The following is a 25,790-nucleotide window of genomic DNA, read 5'->3' on the forward strand; positions in this document are numbered from 1 at the left end:
AGTTCATTGTGCTTATGCTCATTTTGAAGATTTTGACATTTTCACCTAAAGTGTACAATCAGGGGCTGAAAACGCGTTTAAAGCAATAAAGAGTTCATTTTGGCTCTCATACATAAACTAAACGTTGTAGACTCAAAATGTTTGCTGTATTTTAGTGTATTCTCGCATCCTGAAGATGATTCCAGCATTAATTTCATTGTGCTTATGCTCATTTTTGAAGATTTTGACATTTTCACCTTAAGTGTACAATCAGGGGCTGAAAATGCATTTAAAGCAATAAAAAGTTCATTTTGGTTCTCACACCTAAACTAAACGTTGTAGACTAAAAATTTTTGCTGTATTTAGTGTATTCTAGCATCCTGACGATGATTCCAGCATTAATTTCATCGTCCTTATAATCATTTTGAGAATTTTGACATTTTCACCTTAAGTGTACAATCAGGGGCTGAAAATGCGTTTAAAGCAATAAAAAGTTCATTTTGGCACTCACACCTAAACTAAACGTTGTAGACTCAAAATTTTTGCTGCATTCAGTGTATTTTAGCATCCTGAAGATGATTCCAGCATTAATTTCATTGTGCTTATGCTCATTTTGAAGATTTTGACATTTTCATCTAAAGTGCACAATCAGGGGCTGAAAACGCGTTTAAAGCAATAAAAAGTTCATTTTGGCTCTCACACCTAAACTAAACGTTGTAGACTCAAAATGTTTGCTGTATTTAGTGTATTATAGCATCCAGAAGATGATTCCAGCATTAATTTCATTGTGCTTATGCTCAATTTTAAGATTTTGACATTTTCACCTTAAGTGTACAATCAGGGGCTGAAAACACATTTAAAGCAATAAAAAGTTCATTTTGGCTCTCACACCTAAACTAAACGTTGTAGACTCAAAATTTTGGCTGTATTTAGTGTATTCTAGCATCCTGAAGATGATTCCACCATTAATTTCATTGTGCTTATGCTCATTTTGAGAATTTTAAAATTTTCACCTAAAGTGCACAATCAGGCTGAAAACGCATTTAAAACAATAAAAAGTTAGTTTTGGCTCTCACACCTAAACTAAACGTTCTAGACTCAAAAATGTTGCTGTATTTTAGTGTATTATAGCACCTTAAAGATGATTCCAGCGTTAATTTCATTGTGCTTATGCTCATTTTGAGAATTTTGACATTTTCACCTTAAGTGTACAATCAGGGGCTGAATATGCATTTAAAGCAATAAAAAGTTCATTTTGGCTCTCACACCTAAACTAAACATTGTAGACTCAAAATTTTTGCTGTATTTAGTGTATTCTAGCATCCTGAAGATGATTCCAGCATTAAGTTCATTGTGCTTATGCTCATTTTGAAGATTTTGACAATTTCACCTTAAGTGTACAATCAGGGGCTGAAAACGCATTTAAAGAAATAAAAAGTTCATTTTGGCTCTCACACCTAAACTAAACGTTGTAGACTCAAAATGTTTGCTGTATTTAGTGTATTATAGCATCCTGAAGATGATTCCAGTATTAATTTCATTGTGCTTATGCTCATTTTGAAGATTTTGACATTTTCACCTAAAGTGTAAAATCAGGGGCTGAAAACGCGTTTAAAGCAATAAAAAGTTCATTTTGGCTCTCACACCTAAACTAAACGTTGTAGACTCAAAATTTTTGCTGTATTTATTGTATTCTAGCATCCTGAAGATGATTCCAGCATTAATTTCATTGTGCTTATGCTCATTTTTGAAGATTTTGACATTTTCACCTAAAGTGTACAATCAGGGGCTGAAAATGCATTTAAAGCAATAAAAAGTTCATTTTGGCTCTCACACCTAAACTAAACGTTGTAGACTAAAATTTTTTGCTGTATTTAGTGTATTCTAGCATCCTGACGATGATTCCAGCATTAATTTCATCGTCCTTATGCTCATTTTGAGAATTTTGACATTTTCACCTTAAGTGTACAATCAGGGGCTGAAAATGCGTTTAAAGCAATAAAAAGTTCATTTTGGCACTCACACCTAAACTAAACGTTGTAGACTCAAAATTTTTGCTGCATTCAGTGTATTTTAGCATCCTGAAGATGATTCCAGCATTTATTTCATTGTGCTTATGCTCATTTTGAAGATTTTGACATTTTCATCTAAAGTGCACAATCAGGGGCTGAAAACGCGTTTAAAGCAATAAAAAGTTCATTTTGGCTCTCACACCTAAACTAACCGTTGTAGACTCAAAATGTTTGCTGTATTTCGTGTATTCTAGCATCCTGAAGATGATTCCAGCATTAATTTCATTGTGCTTATGCTCAATTTTAAGATTTTGACATTTTCACCTTAAGTGTACAATCAGGGGCTGAAAACACATTTAAAGCAATAAAAAGTTCATTTTGGCTCTCACACCTAAACTAAACGTTGTAGACACAAAATTTTGGCTGTATTTAGTGTATTCTAGCATCCTGAAGATGATTCCAGCATTAATTTCATTGTGCTTATGCTCATTTTGAGAATTTTGAAATTTTCACCTAAAGTGCACAATCAGGCTGAAAACGCATTTAAAACAATACAAAGTTAATTTTGGCTCTCACACCTAAACTAAACGTTCTAGACTCAAAAATGTTGCTGTATTTTAGTGTATTATAGCACCCTGAAGATGATTCCAGCGTTAATTTAATTGTGCTTATGCTCATTTTGAGAATTTTGACATTTTCACCTTAAGTGTACAATCAGGGGCTGAATATGCATTTAAAGCAATAAAAAGTTCATTTTGGCTCTCACACCTAAACTAAACGTTGTAGACTCAAAATTTTGGCTGTATTTAGTGTATTCTAGCATCCTGAAGATGATTCCAGCATTAATTTCATTGTGCTCATGCTCATTTTTAAGATTTTGACATTTTCACCTAAAGTGCACAATCAGGCTGAAAATGCATTTAAAGCAATAAAAAGTTAATTTTGGCTCTCACACCTAAACTAAACGTTGTAGACTCAAAATTGTTGCTGTATTTAGTGTATTCTAGCATCCTGAAGATGATTCCAGCATTAATTTCATTGTGCTTATGCTCATTTTTGAAGATTTTGACCTTTTCACCTAACGTTTACAATCAGGGGCTGAAAACGCATTTAAAGCAATAAAAAGTTCATTTTGGCTCTCACACCTAAACTAAACGTTGTAGACTCAAAATGTTTGCTGTATTTAGTGTATTCTAGTATCTTGAAGATGAATCCAGCATTAATTTCATTGTGCTTATGCTCATTTTGAGAATTTTGACATTTTCACCTTAAGTGTACAATCAGGGGCTGAAAACGCGTTTAAGGCAATAAAAAGTTCATTTTGGCTCTCACACCTAAACTAAACGTTGTAGACTCAAAATGTTTGCTGTATTTAGTGTATTCTAGCATCCTGAAGATGATTCCAGCATTAATTTCATTGTGCTCATGCTCATTTTTAAGATTTTGACATTTTCACCTAAAGTGCACAATCAGGCTGAAAAACGCATTTAAAGCAATAAAGGGTTAATTTTGGCTCTCACACCTAAACTAAACGTTGTAGACTCAAAATTTTTGCTGTATTTAGTGTATTCTATTATCCTGAAGATGATTCCAGCATTAATTTCATTGTGCTCATGCTCATTTTTAAGATTTTGACATTTACACCTTAAGTGCACAATCAGGCTGAAAACGCATTTAAAGCAATAAAAAGTTCATTTTGGCTCTCACACCTAAACTAAACGTTGTAGACTCAAAAATGTTGCTGTATTTAGTGTATTATAGCATCCTGAAGATGATTCCAGCATTAATTTCATTTTGCTTATACTCAATTTTAATATTTTGACATTTTCACCTTATGTGTACAATCAGGGGCTGAAAACGCATTTAAAGCAATAAAAAGTTCATTTTGGCTCTCAAACCTAAACTAAATGTTGTAGACTCAAAATTGTTGCTGTATTTAGTGTATTCTAGCATCCTGAAGATGATTCCAGCATTAATTTCATTGTGCTTATGCTCATTTTGAAGATTTTGACATTTTCACCTTATGTGTACAATCAGGGGCTGAAAACGCATTTAAAGCAATAAAAAGTTCATTTTGGCTCTCACACCTAAACTAAACGTTGTAGACTCAAAATGTTTGCTGTATTTAGTGTATTATAGCATCCTGAAGATGATTCCCTGCATTAATTTCATTGTGCTCATGCTCAATTTTAAGATTTTGACATTTTCACCTAAAGTGCACAATCAGGCTGAAAACGCATTTAAAGCCATAAAAAGTTCATTTTGGCTCTCACACCTAAACTAAACATTGTAGACTCAAAATTGTTGCTGTATTTAGTGTATTCTAGCATCCTGAAGATGATTCCAGCATTAAGTTCATTGTGCTTATGCTCATTTTGAAGATTTTGACATTTTCACCTAAAGTGTACAATCAGGGGCTGAAAACGCGTTTAAAGCAATAAAAAGTTCATTTTGGCTCTCACACATAAACTAAACGTTGTAGACTCAAAATGTTTGCTGTATTTTAGTGTGTTCTCGCATCCTGAAGATGATTCCAGCATTAATTTCATTGTGCTTATGCTCATTTTTGAAGATTTTGACATTTTCACCTTAAGTGTACAATCAGGGGCTGAAAATGCATTTAAAGCAATAAAAAGTTCATTTTGGTTCTCACACCTAAACTAAACGTTGTAGACTAAAAATTTTTGCTGTATTTAGTGTATTCTAGCATCCTGACGATGATTCCAGCATTAATTTCATCGTCCTTATAATCATTTTGAGAATTTTGACATTTTCACCTTAAGTGTACAATCAGGGGCTGAAAATGCGTTTAAAGCAATAAAAAGTTCATTTTGGCACTCACACCTAAACTAAACGTTGTAGACTCAAAATTTTTGCTGCATTCAGTGTATTTTAGCATCCTGAAGATGATTCCAGCATTAATTTCATTGTGCTTATGCTCATTTTGAAGATTTTGACATTTTCATCTAAAGTGCACAATCAGGGGCTGAAAACGCGTTTAAAGCAATAAAAAGTTCATTTTGGCTCTCACACCTAAACTAAACGTTGTAGACTCAAAATGTTTGCTGTATTTAGTGTATTATAGCATCCAGAAGATGATTCCAGCATTAATTTCATTGTGCTTATGCTCAATTTTAAGATTTTGACATTTTCACCTTAAGTGTACAATCAGGGGCTGAAAACACATTTAAAGCAATAAAAAGTTCATTTTGGCTCTCACACCTAAACTAAACGTTGTAGACTCAAAATTTTGGCTGTATTTAGTGTATTCTAGCATCCTGAAGATGATTCCACCATTAATTTCATTGTGCTTATGCTCATTTTGAGAATTTTAAAATTTTCACCTAAAGTGCACAATCAGGCTGAAAACGCATTTAAAACAATAAAAAGTTAGTTTTGGCTCTCACACCTAAACTAAACGTTCTAGACTCAAAAATGTTGCTGTATTTTAGTGTATTATAGCACCTTAAAGATGATTCCAGCGTTAATTTCATTGTGCTTATGCTCATTTTGAGAATTTTGACATTTTCACCTTAAGTGTACAATCAGGGGCTGAATATGCATTTAAAGCAATAAAAAGTTCATTTTGGCTCTCACACCTAAACTAAACATTGTAGACTCAAAATTTTTGCTGTATTTAGTGTATTCTAGCATCCTGAAGATGATTCCAGCATTAAGTTCATTGTGCTTATGCTCATTTTGAAGATTTTGACAATTTCACCTTAAGTGTACAATCAGGGGCTGAAAACGCATTTAAAGAAATAAAAAGTTCATTTTGGCTCTCACACCTAAACTAAACGTTGTAGACTCAAAATGTTTGCTGTATTTAGTGTATTATAGCATCCTGAAGATGATTCCAGTATTAATTTCATTGTGCTTATGCTCATTTTGAAGATTTTGACATTTTCACCTAAAGTGTAAAATCAGGGGCTGAAAACGCGTTTAAAGCAATAAAAAGTTCATTTTGGCTCTCACACCTAAACTAAACGTTGTAGACTCAAAATTTTTGCTGTATTTATTGTATTCTAGCATCCTGAAGATGATTCCAGCATTAATTTCATTGTGCTTATGCTCATTTTTGAAGATTTTGACATTTTCACCTAAAGTGTACAATCAGGGGCTGAAAATGCATTTAAAGCAATAAAAAGTTCATTTTGGCTCTCACACCTAAACTAAACGTTGTAGACTAAAATTTTTTGCTGTATTTAGTGTATTCTAGCATCCTGACGATGATTCCAGCATTAATTTCATCGTCCTTATGCTCATTTTGAGAATTTTGACATTTTCACCTTAAGTGTACAATCAGGGGCTGAAAATGCGTTTAAAGCAATAAAAAGTTCATTTTGGCACTCACACCTAAACTAAACGTTGTAGACTCAAAATTTTTGCTGCATTCAGTGTATTTTAGCATCCTGAAGATGATTCCAGCATTTATTTCATTGTGCTTATGCTCATTTTGAAGATTTTGACATTTTCATCTAAAGTGCACAATCAGGGGCTGAAAACGCGTTTAAAGCAATAAAAAGTTCATTTTGGCTCTCACACCTAAACTAACCGTTGTAGACTCAAAATGTTTGCTGTATTTCGTGTATTCTAGCATCCTGAAGATGATTCCAGCATTAATTTCATTGTGCTTATGCTCAATTTTAAGATTTTGACATTTTCACCTTAAGTGTACAATCAGGGGCTGAAAACACATTTAAAGCAATAAAAAGTTCATTTTGGCTCTCACACCTAAACTAAACGTTGTAGACACAAAATTTTGGCTGTATTTAGTGTATTCTAGCATCCTGAAGATGATTCCAGCATTAATTTCATTGTGCTTATGCTCATTTTGAGAATTTTGAAATTTTCACCTAAAGTGCACAATCAGGCTGAAAACGCATTTAAAACAATACAAAGTTAATTTTGGCTCTCACACCTAAACTAAACGTTGTAGACTCAAAATGTTTGCTGTATTTAGTGTATTATAGCATCCTGAAGATGATTCCCTGCATTAATTTCATTGTGCTCATGCTCAATTTTAAGATTTTGACATTTTCACCTTAAGTGTACAATCAGGGGCTCAAAACGCATTTAAAGCAATAAAAAGTTCATTTTGGCTCTCACACCTAAACTAAACGTTGTAGACTCAAAATTGTTGCTGTATTTAGTGTATTCTAGCATCCTGAAGATGATTCCAGCATTGATTTCATTGTGCTCATGCTCATTTTTAAGATTTTGACATTTTCACCTAAAGTGCACAATCAGGCTGAAAAACGCATTTAAAGCAATAAAGGGTTAATTTTGGCTCTCACACCTAAACTAAACGTTGTAGACTCAAAATTTTTGCTGTATTTAGTGTATTCTATTATCCTGAAGATGATTCCAGCATTAATTTCATTGTGCTCATGCTCATTTTTAAGATTTTGACATTTACACCTTAAGTGCACAATCAGGCTGAAAACGCATTTAAAGCAATAAAAAGTTCATTTTGGCTCTCACACCTAAACTAAACGTTGTAGACTCAAAATTTTTGCTGTATTGAGTGTATTCTAGCATCCTGAAGATGATTCCAGCATTAATTTCATTGTGCTTATGCTCATTTTGAAGATTTTGACATTTTCACCTTAAGTGTACAATCAGGGGCTGAAAACGCGTTTAAAGCAATAAAAAGTTCATTTTGGCTCTCACACCTAAACTAAACGTTGTAGACTCAAAAATGTTGCTGTATTTAGTGTATTATAGCATTCTGAAGATGATTCCAGCATTAATTTCATTTTGCTTATACTCAATTTTAATATTTTGACATTTTCACCTTATGTGTACAATCAGGGGCTGAAAACGCATTTAAAGCAATAAAAAGTTCATTTTGGCTCTCAAACCTAAACTAAATGTTGTAGACTCAAAATTGTTGCTGTATTTAGTGTATTCTAGCATCCTGAAGATGATTCCAGCATTAATTTCATTGTGCTTATGCTCATTTTGAAGATTTTGACATTTTCACCTTATGTGTACAATCAGGGGCTGAAAACGCATTTAAAGCAATAAAAAGTTCATTTTGGCTCTCACACCTAAACTAAACGTTGTAGACTCAAAATGTTTGCTGTATTTAGTGTATTATAGCATCCTGAAGATGATTCCCTGCTGAAGATGATTCCAGCATTAATTTCATTGTGCTCATGCTTATTTTTAAGATTTTGACATTTTCACCTAAAGTGCACAATCAGGCTGAAAACGCATTTAAAGCCATAAAAAGTTCATTTTGGATCTCACACCTAAACTAAACATTGTACACTCAAAATTTTTGCTGTATTTAGTGTATTCTAGCATCCTGAAGATGATTCCAGCATTAAGTTCATTGTGCTTATGCTCATTTTGAAGATTTTGACAATTTCACCTTAAGTGTACAATCAGGCTGAAAACGCATTTAAAACAATACAAAGTTAATTTTGGCTCTCACACCTAAACTAAACGTTCTAGACTCAAAAATGTTGCTGTATTTTAGTGTATTATAGCACCCTGAAGATGATTCCAGCGTTAATTTCATTGTGCTTATGCTCATTTTGAGAATTTTGACATTTTCACCTTAAGTGTACAATCAGGGGCTGAATATGCATTTAAAGCAATAAAAAGTTCATTTTGGCTCTCACACCTAAACTAAACGTTGTAGACTCAAAATTTTGGCTGTATTTAGTGTATTCTAGCATCCTGAAGATGATTCCAGCATTAATTTCATTGTGCTCATGCTCATTTTTAAGATTTTGACATTTTCACCTAAAGTGCACAATCAGGCTGAAAATGCATTTAAAGCAATAAAAAGTTAATTTTGGCTCTCACACCTAAACTAAACGTTGTAGACTCAAAATTGTTGCTGTATTTAGTGTATTCTAGCATCCTGAAGATGATTCCAGCATTAATTTCATTGTGCTTATGCTCATTTTTGAAGATTTTGACCTTTTCACCTAACGTTTACAATCAGGGGCTGAAAACGCATTTAAATTAATAAAAAGTTCATTTTGGCTCTCACACCTAAACTAAACGTTGTAGACTCAAAATGTTTGCTGTATTTAGTGTATTCTAGTATCTTGAAGATGAATCCAGCATTAATTTCATTGTGCTTATGCTCATTTTGAGAATTTTGACATTTTCACCTTAAGTGTACAATCAGGGGCTGAAAACGCGTTTAAGGCAATAAAAAGTTCATTTTGGCTCTCACACCTAAACTAAACGTTGTAGACTCAAAATGTTTGCTGTATTTAGTGTATTCTAGCATCCTGAAGATGATTCCAGCATTAATTTCATTGTGCTCATGCTCATTTTTAAGATTTTGACATTTTCACCTAAAGTGCACAATCAGGCTGAAAAACGCATTTAAAGCAATAAAGGGTTAATTTTGGCTCTCACACCTAAACTAAACGTTGTAGACTCAAAATTTTTGCTGTATTTAGTGTATTCTATTATCCTGAAGATGATTCCAGCATTAATTTCATTGTGCTCATGCTCATTTTAAAGATTTTGACATTTACACCTTAAGTGCACAATCAGGCTGAAAACGCATTTAAAGCAATAAAAAGTTCATTTTGGCTCTCACACCTAAACTAAACGTTGTAGACTCAAAAATGTTGCTGTATTTAGTGTATTATAGCATCCTGAAGATGATTCCAGCATTAATTTCATTTTGCTTATACTCAATTTTAATATTTTGACATTTTCACCTTATGTGTACAATCAGGGGCTGAAAACGCATTTAAAGCAATAAAAAGTTCATTTTGGCTCTCAAACCTAAACTAAATGTTGTAGACTCAAAATTGTTGCTGTATTTAGTGTATTCTAGCATCCTGAAGATGATTCCAGCATTAATTTCATTGTGCTTATGCTCATTTTGAAGATTTTGACATTTTCACCTTATGTGTACAATCAGGGGCTGAAAACGCATTTAAAGCAATAAAAAGTTCATTTTGGCTCTCACACCTAAACTAAACGTTGTAGACTCAAAATGTTTGCTGTATTTAGTGTATTATAGCATCCTGAAGATGATTCCCTGCATTAATTTCATTGTGCTCATGCTCAATTTTAAGATTTTGACATTTTCACCTTAAGTGTACAATCAGGGGCTCAAAACGCATTTAAAGCAATAAAAAGTTCATTTTGGCTCTCACACCTAAACTAAACGTTGTAGACTCAAAATTGTTGCTGTATTTAGTGTATTCTAGCATCCTGAAGATGATTCCAGCATTGATTTCATTGTGCTCATGCTCATTTTTAAGATTTTGACATTTTCACCTAAAGTGCACAATCAGGCTGAAAAACGCATTTAAAGCAATAAAGGGTTAATTTTGGCTCTCACACCTAAACTAAACGTTGTAGACTCAAAATTTTTGCTGTATTTAGTGTATTCTATTATCCTGAAGATGATTCCAGCATTAATTTCATTGTGCTCATGCTCATTTTTAAGATTTTGACATTTACACCTTAAGTGCACAATCAGGCTGAAAACGCATTTAAAGCAATACAAAGTTCATTTTGGCTCTCACACCTAAACTAAACGTTGTAGACTCAAAATTTTTGCTGTATTGAGTGTATTCTAGCATCCTGAAGATGATTCCAGCATTAATTTCATTGTGCTTATGCTCATTTTGAAGATTTTGACATTTTCACCTTAAGTGTACAATCAGGGGCTGAAAACGCGTTTAAAGCAATAAAAAGTTCATTTTGGCTCTCACACCTAAACTAAACGTTGTAGACTCAAAAATGTTGCTGTATTTAGTGTATTATAGCATCCTGAAGATGATTCCAGCATTAATTTCATTTTGCTTATACTCAATTTTAATATTTTGACATTTTCACCTTATGTGTACAATCAGGGGCTGAAAACGCATTTAAAGCAATAAAAAGTTCATTTTGGCTCTCAAACCTAAACTAAATGTTGTAGACTCAAAATTGTTGCTGTATTTAGTGTATTCTAGCATCCTGAAGATGATTCCAGCATTAATTTCATTGTGCTTATGCTCATTTTGAAGATTTTGACATTTTCACCTTATGTGTACAATCAGGGGCTGAAAACGCATTTAAAGCAATAAAAAGTTCATTTTGGCTCTCACACCTAAACTAAACGTTGTAGACTCAAAATGTTTGCTGTATTTAGTGTATTATAGCATCCTGAAGATGATTCCCTGCTGAAGATGATTCCAGCATTAATTTCATTGTGCTCATGCTTATTTTTAAGATTTTGACATTTTCACCTAAAGTGCACAATCAGGCTGAAAACGCATTTAAAGCCATAAAAAGTTCATTTTGGATCTCACACCTAAACTAAACATTGTACACTCAAAATTTTTGCTGTATTTAGTGTATTCTAGCATCCTGAAGATGATTCCAGCATTAAGTTCATTGTGCTTATGCTCATTTTGAAGATTTTGACAATTTCACCTTAAGTGTACAATCAGGGGCTGAAAACGCATTTAAAGCAATAAAAAGTTCATTTTGGCTCTCACACCTAAACTAAACGTTGTAGACTCAAAATTTTTGCTGTATTTAGTGTATTCTAGCATCCTGAAGATGATTCCAGCATTAATTTCATTGTGCTCATGCTCATTTTTAAGATTTTGACATTTTCACCTAAAGTGCACAATCAGGCTGAAAACGCATTTAAAGCCATAAAAAGTTCATTTTGGCTCTCACACCTAAACTAAACATTGTAGACTCAAAATTGTTGCTGTATTTAGTGTATTCTAGCATCCTGAAGATGATTCCAGCATTAAGTTCATTGTGCTTATGCTCATTTTGAAGATTTTGACAATTTCACCTTAAGTGTACAATCAGCGGCTGAAAAGGCATTTAAAGAAATTAAAAGTTAATTTTGGCTCTCACACCTAAACTAAACGTTGTAGCCTCAAACTTTTTGCTGTATTTAGTGTATACTAGCATCCTGAAGATGATTCCAGCATTAATTTCATTGTGCTTATGCTCATTTTGAAGATTTTGACATTTTCACCTAAAGTGCACAATCAGGGGCTGAAAACGCGTTTAAAGCAATAAAAAGTTCATTTTGGCTCTCACACCTAAACTAAACGTTGTAGACTCAAAATGTTTGCTGTATTTAGTGTATTCTAGTATCCTGAAGATGATTCCAGCATTAATTTCATTGTGCTTATGCTCATTTTGAAGATTTTGACATTTTCACCTTATGTGTACAATCAGGGGCTGAAAACGCATTTAAAGCAATAAAAAGTTCATTTTGGCTCTCACACCTAAACTAAACGTTGTAGACTCAAAATGTTTGCTGTATTTAGTGTATTATAGCATCCTGAAGATGATTCCCTGCATTAATTTCATTGTGCTCATGCTCAATTTTAAGATTTTGACATTTTCACCTTAAGTGTACAATCAGGGGCTCAAAACGCATTTAAAGCAATAAAAAGTTCATTTTGGCTCTCACACCTAAACTAAACGTTGTAGACTCAAAAATGTTGCTGTATTTAGTGTATTATAGCATCCTGAAGATGATTCCAGCATTAATTTCATTTTGCTTATACTCAATTTTAATATTTTGACATTTTCACCTTATGTGTACAATCAGGGGCTGAAAACGCATTTAAAGCAATAAAAAGTTCATTTTGGCTCTCAAACCTAAACTAAATGTTGTAGACTCAAAATTGTTGCTGTATTTAGTGTATTCTAGCATCCTGAAGATGATTCCAGCATTAATTTCATTGTGCTTATGCTCATTTTGAAGATTTTGACATTTTCACCTTATGTGTACAATCAGGGGCTGAAAACGCATTTAAAGCAATAAAAAGTTCATTTTGGCTCGCACACCTAAACTAAACGTTGTAGACTCAAAATGTTTGCTGTATTTAGTGTATTATAGCATCCTGAAGATGATTCCCTGCTGAAGATGATTCCAGCATTAATTTCATTGTGCTCATGCTTATTTTTAAGATTTTGACATTTTCACCTAAAGTGCACAATCAGGCTGAAAACGCATTTAAAGCCATAAAAAGTTCATTTTGGATCTCACACCTAAACTAAACATTGTACACTCAAAATTTTTGCTGTATTTAGTGTATTCTAGCATCCTGAAGATGATTCCAGCGTTAATTTCATTGTGCTTATGCTCATTTTGAGAATTTTGACATTTTCACCTTAAGTGTACAATCAGGGGCTGAATATGCATTTAAAGCAATAAAAAGTTCATTTTGGCTCTCACACCTAAACTAAACATTGTAGACTCAAAATTTTTGCTGTATTTAGTGTATTCTAGCATCCTGAAGATGATTCCAGCATTAAGTTCATTGTGCTTATGCTCATTTTGAAGATTTTGACAATTTCACCTTAAGTGTACAATCAGGGGCTGAAAACGCATTTAAAGAAATAAAAAGTTCATTTTGGCTCTCACACCTAAACTAAACGTTGTAGACTCAAAATGTTTGCTGTATTTAGTGTATTATAGCATCTGAAGATGATTCCAGTATTAATTTCATTGTGCTTATGCTCATTTTGAAGATTTTGACATTTTCACCTAAAGTGTACAATCAGGGGCTGAAAACGCGTTTAAAGCAATAAAAAGTTCATTTTGGCTCTCACACCTAAACTAAACGTTGTAGACTCAAAAATGTTGCTGTATTTTAGTGTATTCTAGCATCCTGAAGATGATTCCAGCATTAATTTCATTGTGCTCATGCTCATTTTTAAGATTTTGACATTTTCACCTTAAGTGCACACTCAGGCTGAAAACTCATTTAAAGCCATAAAAAGTTCATTTTGGCTCTCACACCTAAACTAAACATTGTAGACTCAAAATTGTTGCTGTATTTCGTGTATTCTCGCATCCTGAAGATGATTCCAGCATTAATTTCATTGTGCTTATGCTCATTTTGAAGATTTTGACATTTTCACCTTAAGTGTAAAATCAGGGGCTGAAAATGCGTTTAAAGCTATAAAAAGTTAATTTTGGCTCTCACACCTAAACTAAACGTTGTAGACTCAAAATGTTTGCTGTATTTATTGTATTCTAGCATCCTGAAGATGATTCCAGCATTAATTTCATTGTGCTTATGCTCATTTTTGAAGATTTTGACATTTTCACCTAAAGTGTACAATCAGGGGCTGAAAATGCATTTAAAGCAATAAAAAGTTCATTTTGGCTCTCACACCTAAACTAAACGTTGTAGACTAAAATTTTTTGCTGTATTTAGTGTATTCTAGCATCCTGACGATGATTCCAGCATTAATTTCATCGTCCTTATGCTCATTTTGAGAATTTTGACATTTTCACCTTAAGTGTACAATCAGGGGCTGAAAATGCGTTTAAAGCAATAAAAAGTTCATTTTGGCACTCACACCTAAACTAAACGTTGTAGACTCAAAATTTTTGCTGCATTCAGTGTATTTTAGCATCCTGAAGATGATTCCAGCATTAATTTCATTGTGCTTATGCTCATTTTGAAGATTTTGACATTTTCATCTAAAGTGCACAATCAGGGGCTGAAAACGCGTTTAAAGCAATAAAAAGTTCATTTTGGCTCTCACACCTAAACTAAACGTTGTAGACTCAAAATGTTTGCTGTATTTAGTGTATTATAGCATCCAGAAGATGATTCCAGCATTAATTTCATTGTGCTTATGCTCAATTTTAAGATTTTGACATTTTCACCTTAAGTGTACAATCAGGGGCTGAAAACACATTTAAAGCAATAAAAAGTTCATTTTGGCTCTCACACCTAAACTAAACGTTGTAGACTCAAAATTTTGGCTGCATTTAGTGTATTCTAGCATCCTGAAGATGATTCCACCATTAATTTCATTGTGCTTATGCTCATTTTGAGAATTTTAAAATTTTCACCTAAAGTGCACAATCAGGCTGAAAACGCATTTAAAACAATAAAAAGTTAGTTTTGGCTCTCACACCTAAACTAAACGTTCTAGACTCAAAAATGTTGCTGTATTTTAGTGTATTATAGCACCTTAAAGATGATTCCAGCGTTAATTTCATTGTGCTTATGCTCATTTTGAGAATTTTGACATTTTCACCTTAAGTGTACAATCAGGGGCTGAATATGCATTTAAAGCAATAAAAAGTTCATTTTGGCTCTCACACCTAAACTAAACATTGTAGACTCAAAATTTTTGCTGTATTTAGTGTATTCTAGCATCCTGAAGATGATTCCAGCATTAAGTTCATTGTGCTTATGCTCATTTTGAAGATTTTGACAATTTCACCTTAAGTGTACAATCAGGGGCTGAAAACGCATTTAAAGAAATAAAAAGTTCATTTTGGCTCTCACACCTAAACTAAACGTTGTAGACTCAAAATGTTTGCTGTATTTAGTGTATTATAGCATCTGAAGATGATTCCAGTATTAATTTCATTGTGCTTATGCTCATTTTGAAGATTTTGACATTTTCACCTAAAGTGTACAATCAGGGGCTGAAAACGCGTTTAAAGCAATAAAAAGTTCATTTTGGCTCTCACACCTAAACTAAACGTTGTAGACTCAAAAATGTTGCTGTATTTTAGTGTATTCTAGCATCCTGAAGATGATTCCAGCATTAATTTCATTGTGCTCATGCTCATTTTTAAGATTTTGACATTTTCACCTTAAGTGCACACTCAGGCTGAAAACTCATTTAAAGCCATAAAAAGTTCATTTTGGCTCTCACACCTAAACTAAACATTGTAGACTCAAAATTGTTGCTGTATTTCGTGTATTCTCGCATCCTGAAGATGATTCCAGCATTAATTTCATTGTGCTTATGCTCATTTTGAAGATTTTGACATTTTCACCTTAAGTGTAAAATCAGGGGCTGAAAATGCGTTTAAAGCTATAAAAAGTTAATTTTGGCTCTCACACCTAAACTAAACGTTGTAGACTCAAAATGTTTGCTGTATTTATTGTATTCTAGCATCCTGAAGATGATTCCAGCATTAATTTCATTGTGCTTATGCTCATTTTTGAAGATTTTGACATTTTCACCTAAAGTGTACAATCAGGGGCTGAAAATGCATTTAAAGCAATAAAAAGTTCATTTTGGCTCTCACACCTAAACTAAACGTTGTAGACTAAAATTTTTTGCTGTATTTAGTGTATTCTAGCATCCTGACGATGATTCCAGCATTAATTTCATCGTCCTTATGCTCATTTTGAGAATTTTGACATTTTCACCTTAAGTGTACAATCAGGGGCTGAAAATGCGTTTAAAGCAATAAAAAGTTCATTTTGGCACTCACACCTAAACTAAACGTTGTAGACTCAAAATTTTTGCTGCATTCAGTGTATTTTAGCATCCTGAAGATGATTCCAGCATTAATTTCATTGTGCTTATGCTCATTTTGAAGATTTTGACATTTTCATCTAAAGTGCACAATCAGGGGCTGAAAACGCGTTTAAAGCAATAAAAAGTTCATTTTGGCTCTCACACCTAAACTAAACGTTGTAGACTCAAAATGTTTGCTGTATTTAGTGTATTCTAGCATCCTGAAGATGATTCCAGCATTAATTTCATTGTGCTTATGCTCAATTTTAAGATTTTGACATTTTCACCTTAAGTGTACAATCAAGGGCTGAAAACACATTTAAAGCAATAAAAAGTTCATTTTGGCTCTCACACCTAAACTAAACGTTGTAGACTCAAAATTTTGGCTGTATTTAGTGTATTCTAGCATCCTGAAGATGATTCCAGCATTAATTTCATTGTGCTTATGCTCATTTTGAGAATTTTGAAATTTTCACCTAAAGTGCACAATCAGGCTGAAAACGCATTTAAAACAATACAAAGTTAATTTTGGCTCTCACACCTAAACTAAACGTTCTAGACTCAAAAATGTTGCTGTATTTTAGTGTATTATAGCACCCTAAAGATGATTCCAGCGTTAATTTCATTGTGCTTATGCTCATTTTGAGAATTTTGACATTTTCACCTTAAGTGTACAATCAGGGGCTGAATATGCATTTAAAGCAATAAAAAGTTCAATTTGGCTCTCACACCTAAACTAAACGTTGTAGACTCAATTTTTTTTGCTGTATTTAGTGTATTCTAGCACCCTGACGATGATTCCAGCATTAATTTCATTGTGCTCATGCTCATTTTTAAGATTTTGACATTTTCACCTAAAGTGCACAATCAGGCTGAAAACGCATTTAAAGCCATTAAAAAGTTCATTTTGGCTCTCACACCTAAACTAAACATTGTAGACTCAAATTTTTTGCTGTATTTATTGTATTATATCATCCTGAAGATGATTCCAGCATTAAGTTCATTGTGCTTATGCTCATTTTGAAGATTTTGACATTTTCACCTAAAGTGTACAATCAGGGGCTGAAAACGCGTTTAAAGCAATAAAAAGTTCATTTTGGCTCTCACACATAAACTAAACGTTGTAGACTCAAAATGTTTGCTGTATTTTAGTGTATTATAGCACCCTGAAGATGATTCCAGCGTTAATTTCATTGTGCTTATGCTCATTTTGAGAATTTTGACATTTTCACCTTAAGTGTACAATCAGGGGCTGAATATGCATTTAAAGCAATAAAAAGTTCATTTTGGCTCTCACACCTAAACTAAACGTTGTAGACTCAAAATTTTGGCTGTATTTAGTGTATTCTAGCATCCTGAAGATGATTCCAGCATTAATTTCATTGTGCTCATGCTCATTTTTAAGATTTTGACATTTTCACCTAAAGTGCACAATCAGGCTGAAAATGCATTTAAAGCAATAAAAAGTTAATTTTGGCTCTCACACCTAAACTAAACGTTGTAGACTCAAAATTTTTGCTGTATTTAGTGTATTCTAGCATCCTGAAGATGATTCCAGCATTAATTTCATCGTGCTTATGCTCATTTTGAAGGTTTTGACATTTTCACCTAAAGTGCACAATCAGGCTGAAAACGCATTTAAAGCAATAAAAAGTTCATTTTGGCTCTCACACCTAAACTAAACGTTGTAGACTCAAAATGTTTGCTGTATTTAGTGTATTATAGCATCCAGAAGATGATTCCAGCATTAATTTCATTGTGCTTATGCTCAATTTTAAGATTTTGACATTTTCACCTTAAGTGTACAATCAGGGGCTGAAAACACATTTAAAGCAATAAAAAGTTCATTTTGGCTCTCACACCTAAACTAAACGTTGTAGACTCAAAATTTTGGCTGCATTTAGTGTATTCTAGCATCCTGAAGATGATTCCACCATTAATTTCATTGTGCTTATGCTCATTTTGAGAATTTTAAAATTTTCACCTAAAGTGCACAATCAGGCTGAAAACGCATTTAAAACAATAAAAAGTTAGTTTTGGCTCTCACACCTAAACTAAACGTTCTAGACTCAAAAATGTTGCTGTATTTTAGTGTATTATAGCACCTTAAAGATGATTCCAGCGTTAATTTCATTGTGCTTATGCTCATTTTGACATTTTCACCTTAAGTGTACAATCAGGGGCTGAATATGCATTTAAAGCAATAAAAAGTTCATTTTGGCTCTCACACCTAAACTAAACATTGTAGACTCAAAATTTTTGCTGTATTTAGTGTATTCTAGCATCCTGAAGATGATTCCAGCATTAAGTTCATTGTGCTTATGCTCATTTTGAAGATTTTGACAATTTCACCTTAAGTGTACAATCAGGGGCTGAAAACGCATTTAAAGAAATAAAAAGTTCATTTTGGCTCTCACACCTAAACTAAACGTTGTAGACTCAAAATGTTTGCTGTATTTAGTGTATTATAGCATCCTGAAGATGATTCCAGTATTAATTTCATTGTGCTTATGCTCATTTTGAAGATTTTGACATTTTCACCTAAAGTGTACAATCAGGGGCTGAAAACGCGTTTAAAGCAATAAAAAGTTCATTTTGGCTCTCACACCTAAACTAAACGTTGTAGACTCAAAAATGTTGCTGTATTTTAGTGTATTCTAGCATCCTGAAGATGATTCCAGCATTAATTTCATTGTGCTCATGCTCATTTTTAAGATTTTGACATTTTCACCTTAAGTGCACACTCAGGCTGAAAACTCATTTAAAGCCATAAAAAGTTCATTTTGGCTCTCACACCTAAACTAAACATTGTAGACTCAAAATTGTTGCTGTATTTCGTGTATTCTCGCATCCTGAAGATGATTCCAGCATTAATTTCATTGTGCTTATGCTCATTTTGAAGATTTTGACATTTTCACCTTAAGTGTAAAATCAGGGGCTGAAAATGCGTTTAAAGCTATAAAAAGTTAATTTTGGCTCTCACACCTAAACTAAACGTTGTAGACTCAAAATTTTTGCTGTATTTATTGTATTCTAGCATCCTGAAGATGATTCCAGCATTAATTTCATTGTGCTTATGCTCATTTTTGAAGATTTTGACATTTTCACCTAAAGTGTACAATCAGGGGCTGAAAATGCATTTAAAGCAATAAAAAGTTCATTTTGGCTCTCACACCTAAACTAAACGTTGTAGACTAAAATTTTTTGCTGTATTTAGTGTATTCTAGTATCCTGACGATGATTCCAGCATTAATTTCATCGTCCTTATGCTCATTTTGAGAATTTTGACATTTTCACCTTAAGTGTACAATCAGGGGCTGAAAATGCGTTTAAAGCAATAAAAAGTTCATTTTGGCACTCACACCTAAACTAAACGTTGTAGACTCAAAATTTTTGCTGCATTCAGTGTATTTTAGCATCCTGAAGATGATTCCAGCATTAATTTCATTGTGCTTATGCTCATTTTGAAGATTTTGACATTTTCATCTAAAGTGCACAATCAGGGGCTGAAAACGCGTTTAAAGCAATAAAAAGTTCATTTTGGCTCTCACACCTAAACTAAACGTTGTAGACTCAAAATGTTTGCTGTATTTCGTGTATTCTAGCATCCTGAAGATGATTCCAGCATTAATTTCATTGTGCTTATGCTCAATTTTAAGATTTTGACATTTTCACCTTAAGTGTACAATCAGGGGCTGAAAACACATTTAAAGCAATAAAAAGTTCATTTTGGCTCTCACACCTAAACTAAACGTTGTAGACTAAAAATTGTTGCTGTATTTAGTGTATTCTAGCATCCTGAAGATGATTCCAGCATTAATTTCATTGTGCTTATGCTCATTTTGAGAATTTTGAAATTTTCACCTAAAGTGCACAATCAGGCTGAAAACGCATTTAAAACAATAAAAAGTTAATTTTGGCTCTCACACCTAAACTAAACGTTCTAGACTCAAAAATGTTTGCTGTATTTAGTGTATTATAGCATCCTGAAGATGATTCCAGTATTAATTTCATTGTGCTTATGCTCATTTTGAAGATTTTGACATTTTCACCTAAAGTGTACAATCAGGGGCTGAAAACGCGTTTAAAGCAATAAAAAGTTCATTTTGGCTCTCACACCTAAACTAAACGTTGTAGACTCAAAAATGTTGCTGTATTTTAGTGTATTCTAGCATCCTGAAGATGATTCCAGCATTAATTTCATTGTGCTCATGCTCATTTTTAAGATTTTGACATTTTCACCTTAAGTGCACACTCAGGCTGAAAACTCATTTAAAGCCATAAAAAGTTCATTTTGGCTCTCACACCTAAACTAAACATTGTAGACTCAAAATTGTTGCTGTATTTCGTGTATTCTCGCATCCTGAAGATGATTCCAGCATTAATTTCATTGTGCTTATGCTCATTTTGAAGATTTTGACATTTTCACCTTAAGTGTAAAATCAGGGGCTGAAAATGCGTTTAAAGCTATAAAAAGTTAATTTTGGCTCTCACACCTAAACTAAACGTTGTAGACTCAAAATGTTTGCTGTATTTATTGTATTCTAGCATCCTGAAGATGATTCCAGCATTAATTTCATTGTGCTTATGCTCATTTTTGAAGATTTTGACATTTTCACCTAAAGTGTACAATCAGGGGCTGAAAATGCATTTAAAGCAATAAAAAGTTCATTTTGGCTCTCACACCTAAACTAAACGTTGTAGACTAAAATTTTTTGCTGTATTTAGTGTATTCTAGCATCCTGACGATGATTCCAGCATTAATTTCATCGTCCTTATGCTCATTTTGAGAATTTTGACATTTTCACCTTAAGTGTACAATCAGGGGCTGAAAATGCGTTTAAAGCAATAAAAAGTTCATTTTGGCACTCACACCTAAACTAAACGTTGTAGACTCAAAATTTTTGCTGCATTCAGTGTATTTTAGCATCCTGAAGATGATTCCAGCATTAATTTCATTGTGCTTATGCTCATTTTGAAGATTTTGACATTTTCATCTAAAGTGCACAATCAGGGGCTGAAAACGCGTTTAAAGCAATAAAAAGTTCATTTTGGCTCTCACACCTAAACTAAACGTTGTAGACTCAAAATGTTTGCTGTATTTAGTGTATTCTAGCATCCTGAAGATGATTCCAGCATTAATTTCATTGTGCTTATGCTCAATTTTAAGATTTTGACATTTTCACCTTAAGTGTACAATCAAGGGCTGAAAACACATTTAAAGCAATAAAAAGTTCATTTTGGCTCTCACACCTAAACTAAACGTTGTAGACTCAAAATTTTGGCTGTATTTAGTGTATTCTAGCATCCTGAAGATGATTCCAGCATTAATTTCATTGTGCTTATGCTCATTTTGAGAATTTTGAAATTTTCACCTAAAGTGCACAATCAGGCTGAAAACGCATTTAAAACAATACAAAGTTAATTTTGGCTCTCACACCTAAACTAAACGTTCTAGACTCAAAAATGTTGCTGTATTTTAGTGTATTATAGCACCCTAAAGATGATTCCAGCGTTAATTTCATTGTGCTTATGCTCATTTTGAGAATTTTGACATTTTCACCTTAAGTGTACAATCAGGGGCTGAATATGCATTTAAAGCAATAAAAAGTTCAATTTGGCTCTCACACCTAAACTAAACGTTGTAGACTCAATTTTTTTTGCTGTATTTAGTGTATTCTAGCACCCTGACGATGATTCCAGCATTAATTTCATTGTGCTCATGCTCATTTTTAAGATTTTGACATTTTCACCTAAAGTGCACAATCAGGCTGAAAACGCATTTAAAGCCATTAAAAAGTTCATTTTGGCTCTCACACCTAAACTAAACATTGTAGACTCAAATTTTTTGCTGTATTTATTGTATTATATCATCCTGAAGATGATTCCAGCATTAAGTTCATTGTGCTTATGCTCATTTTGAAGATTTTGACATTTTCACCTAAAGTGTACAATCAGGGGCTGAAAACGCGTTTAAAGCAATAAAAAGTTCATTTTGGCTCTCACACATAAACTAAACGTTGTAGACTCAAAATGTTTGCTGTATTTTAGTGTATTATAGCACCCTGAAGATGATTCCAGCGTTAATTTCATTGTGCTTATGCTCATTTTGAGAATTTTGACATTTTCACCTTAAGTGTACAATCAGGGGCTGAATATGCATTTAAAGCAATAAAAAGTTCATTTTGGCTCTCACACCTAAACTAAACGTTGTAGACTCAAAATTTTGGCTGTATTTAGTGTATTCTAGCATCCTGAAGATGATTCCAGCATTAATTTCATTGTGCTCATGCTCATTTTTAAGATTTTGACATTTTCACCTAAAGTGCACAATCAGGCTGAAAATGCATTTAAAGCAATAAAAAGTTAATTTTGGCTCTCACACCTAAACTAAACGTTGTAGACTCAAAATTTTTGCTGTATTTAGTGTATTCTAGCATCCTGAAGATGATTCCAGCATTAATTTCATCGTGCTTATGCTCATTTTGAAGGTTTTGACATTTTCACCTAAAGTGCACAATCAGGCTGAAAACGCATTTAAAGCAATAAAAAGTTCATTTTGGCTCTCACACCTAAACTAAACGTTGTAGACTCAAAATGTTTGCTGTATTTCGTGTATTCTCGCATCCTGAAGATGATTCCAGCATTAATTTCATTGTGCTTATGCTCATTTTGAAGATTTTGACATTTTCATCTAAAGTGCACAATCAGGGGCTGAAAACGCGTTTAAAGCAATAAAAAGTTCATTTTGGCTCTCACACCTAAACTAAACGTTGTAGACTCAAAATGTTTGCTGTATTTAGTGTATTATAGCATCCAGAAGATGATTCCAGCATTAATTTCATTGTGCTTATGCTCAATTTTAAGATTTTGACATTTTCACCTTAAGTGTACAATCAGGGGCTGAAAACACATTTAAAGCAATAAAAAGTTCATTTTGGCTCTCACACCTAAACTAAACGTTGTAGACTCAAAATTTTGGCTGTATTTAGTGTATTCTAGCATCCTGAAGATGATTCCACCATTAATTTCATTGTGCTTATGCTCATTTTGAGAATTTTAAAATTTTCACCTAAAGTGCACAATCAGGCTGAAAACGCATTTAAAACAATAAAAAGTTAGTTTTGGCTCTCACACCTAAACTAAACGTTCTAGACTCAAAAATGTTGCTGTATTTTAGTGTATTATAGCACCTTAAAGATGATTCCAGCGTTAATTTCATTGTGCTTATGCTCATTTTGACATTTTCACCTTAAGTGTACAATCAGGGGCTGAATATGCATTTAAAGCAATAAAAACTTCATTTTGGCTCTCACACCTAAACTAAACATTGTAGACTCAAAATTTTTGCTGTATTTAGTGTATTCTAGCATCCTGAAGATGATTCCAGCATTATGTTCATTGTGCTTATGCTCATTTTGAAGATTTTGACAATTTCACCTTAAGTGTACAATCAGGGGCTGAAAACGCATTTAAAGAAATAAAAAGTTCATTTTGGCTCTCACACCTAAACTAAACGTTGTAGACTCAAAATGTTTGCTGTATTTAGTGTATTATAGCATCCTGAAGATGATTCCAGTATTAATTTCATTGTGCTTATGCTCATTTTGAAGATTTTGACATTTTCACCTAAAGTGTACAATCAGGGGCTGAAAACGCGTTTAAAGCAATAAAAAGTTCATTTTGGCTCTCACACCTAAACTAAACGTTGTAGACTCAAAAATGTTGCTGTATTTTAGTGTATTCTAGCATCCTGAAGATGATTCCAGCATTAATTTCATTGTGCTCATGCTCATTTTTAAGATTTTGACATTTTCACCTTAAGTGCACACTCAGGCTGAAAACTCATTTAAAGCCATAAAAAGTTCATTTTGGCTCTCACACCTAAACTAAACATTGTAGACTCAAAATTGTTGCTGTATTTCGTGTATTCTCGCATCCTGAAGATGATTCCAGCATTAATTTCATTGTGCTTATGCTCATTTTGAAGATTTTGACATTTTCACCTTAAGTGTAAAATCAGGGGCTGAAAATGCGTTTAAAGCTATAAAAAGTTAATTTTGGCTCTCACACCTAAACTAAACGTTGTAGACTCAAAATTTTTGCTGTATTTATTGTATTCTAGCATCCTGAAGATGATTCCAGCATTAATTTCATTGTGCTTATGCTCATTTTTGAAGATTTTGACATTTTCACCTAAAGTGTACAATCAGGGGCTGAAAATGCATTTAAAGCAATAAAAAGTTCATTTTGGCTCTCACACCTAAACTAAACGTTGTAGACTAAAATTTTTTGCTGTATTTAGTGTATTCTAGTATCCTGACGATGATTCCAGCATTAATTTCATCGTCCTTATGCTCATTTTGAGAATTTTGACATTTTCACCTTAAGTGTACAATCAGGGGCTGAAAATGCGTTTAAAGCAATAAAAAGTTCATTTTGGCACTCACACCTAAACTAAACGTTGTAGACTCAAAATTTTTGCTGCATTCAGTGTATTTTAGCATCCTGAAGATGATTCCAGCATTAATTTCATTGTGCTTATGCTCATTTTGAAGATTTTGACATTTTCATCTAAAGTGCACAATCAGGGGCTGAAAACGCGTTTAAAGCAATAAAAAGTTCATTTTGGCTCTCACACCTAAACTAAACGTTGTAGACTCAAAATGTTTGCTGTATTTCGTGTATTCTAGCATCCTGAAGATGATTCCAGCATTAATTTCATTGTGCTTATGCTCAATTTTAAGATTTTGACATTTTCACCTTAAGTGTACAATCAGGGGCTGAAAACACATTTAAAGCAATAAAAAGTTCATTTTGGCTCTCACACCTAAACTAAACGTTGTAGACTCAAAATTGTTGCTGTATTTAGTGTATTCTAGCATCCTGAAGATGATTCCAGCATTAATTTCATTGTGCTTATGCTCATTTTGAGAATTTTGAAATTTTCACCTAAAGTGCACAATCAGGCTGAAAACGCATTTAAAACAATAAAAAGTTAATTTTGGCTCTCACACCTAAACTAAACGTTCTAGACTCAAAAATGTTGCTGTATTTTAGTGTATTATAGCACCTTAAAGATGATTCCAGCGTTAATTTCATTGTGCTTATGCTCATTTTGAGAATTTTGACATTTTCACCTTAAGTGTACAATCAGGGGCTGAATATGCATTTAAAGCAATAAAAAGTTCATTTTGGCTCTCACACCTAAACTAAACGTTGTAGACTCAATTTTTTTGCTGTATTTAGTGTATTCTAGCATCCTGAAGATGATTCCAGCATTAATTTCATTGTGCTAATGCTCATTTTGAAGATTTTGACATTTTCACCTTAAGTGTACAATCAGGGGCTGAAAACGCATTTAAAGCAATAAAAAGTTCATTTTGGCTCTCACACCTAAACTAAACGTTGTAGACTCAAAATTTTGGCTGTATTTAGTGTATTCTAGCACCCTGAAGATGATTCCAGCATTAATTTCATTGTGCTCATGCTCATTTTTAAGATTTTGACATTTTCACCTAAAGTGCACAATCAGGCTGAAAACGCATTTAAAGAAATAAA

The sequence above is a fragment of the Vanacampus margaritifer genome, chromosome 1 (genome assembly GCF_051991255.1).
Source record: "Vanacampus margaritifer isolate UIUO_Vmar chromosome 1, RoL_Vmar_1.0, whole genome shotgun sequence".
Taxonomy (NCBI): domain Eukaryota; kingdom Metazoa; phylum Chordata; class Actinopteri; order Syngnathiformes; family Syngnathidae; genus Vanacampus; species Vanacampus margaritifer.